Source organism: Homalodisca vitripennis, unplaced genomic scaffold (assembly GCF_021130785.1).
Source record: "Homalodisca vitripennis isolate AUS2020 unplaced genomic scaffold, UT_GWSS_2.1 ScUCBcl_1438;HRSCAF=5067, whole genome shotgun sequence".
In the NCBI taxonomy this organism is placed as follows: Eukaryota; Metazoa; Arthropoda; class Insecta; order Hemiptera; family Cicadellidae; genus Homalodisca; species Homalodisca vitripennis.
In genome coordinates, this window is record NW_025777553.1 from 21,301 (window position 1) to 22,720 (window position 1,420).

Genomic DNA, 1,420 nt, shown 5'->3' on the forward strand with positions numbered 1-1,420 from the left:
GGTAAGGTTAGGGGTAGGGACCGCTTCCTATCGAGATGTATAAAAAATAATTTAGGGTAGTAACCTCATGTCCCCTCGAAAGATGGGGAGGCCAGCTTTCAACCGGCCTCTTCAGTCAAAGCAGTCACAACACCCTTTTGTATAGGCAGGCAAGAACCTGTGAATTTTCGAAACCGAACCCTACGAACTCAAACAGGCATCTGCCACAATAGACTGTCGAATTAACCTGACCCCAAGAGTCTTGCAATTTGCTGTTAGTGATGTGCCGCTTCTGGACATCCATAAGGTTGGCGAGATTTAAGTGACACATCGGTTTTTGTTGTGGCTAGTGGTAAGTTTCAACTGGAAGGTATAAAACAGCCAGAAGTAATCCCTGCTGGGTTGTAGATATAGTTATACAAAGAGATATCTCAACTATGTTGGAATAAATATAATAGTTTTTTATGCAGAAATTTAAAAAGTGTCTACTATGATACGAATATTAATGTAAAATATTAATTTGTTAAAGTATAAATTAATATTTTACATAAAATGAGTATAGAAAATTAATTTAACCAGTACTAAAACCCTACTAGTGTTAGGACAGAAGTTTGAACATTGCAGACTGGTTATGAAAATAGTTATAGCCTAAGTTTGGTCCACGGTATACAGGTGTATACAGGTGATTAGTACAAGCAGATCGGCGTAAACTATTTCAAAATTAAAAGTAATAGTATTTAATCCTCATTCTCTTCTAACCTACTTTTCAAATAATGTATTGTTTATTTAATAAGTTATAGCTATAGTAAGTTATTTGCTCTAAGGAACTTTACAACTGTAAAGAATGCTACAGGTCTGCATAGAATGTTATGTAGACCATTTAAGTTAGATACATCAAAGTGAAAATTCAAATCTAAGAAGGTTCTTTTCGTTGCAGATATACTATTTAGCAATGACATGACATATCGAGTATTGTTCCTGAATATTGGATCTAAATTATCATAAATTATCACTTTGACGTTAATGTAAGACGAGCAATAAAACATGTTTAACTCTATAGTATGTATCTGTTCGGGTAATCTGATAAGAAATCGATTTAATATTAATAGTAGTCATGACGTAAACAAGCAAGTGAAGATGAAAAGAAAAATACAACAGTGTACATATTAATATATTTTAAATATCCATAGAAACAACAAAGAGCAGGTACCACAAAGTTTTTGTTAAACTCAATAGTGTTATTTACAAAATTTTTTGAACACACGGTTATAGAAGCACGACCTGGAACAAGTGCGATGACCAAAAGCTTGACAATGACCCGGACTTTTTCATTGTTCGTTTTTAATGTTCAATTCGTTCAACACGCAGTACGCGGAAAATCTACACCCGTAGTACGCTAACGAAGACCAGGATCGAGACAAGTAATTATAGATGAGTTACT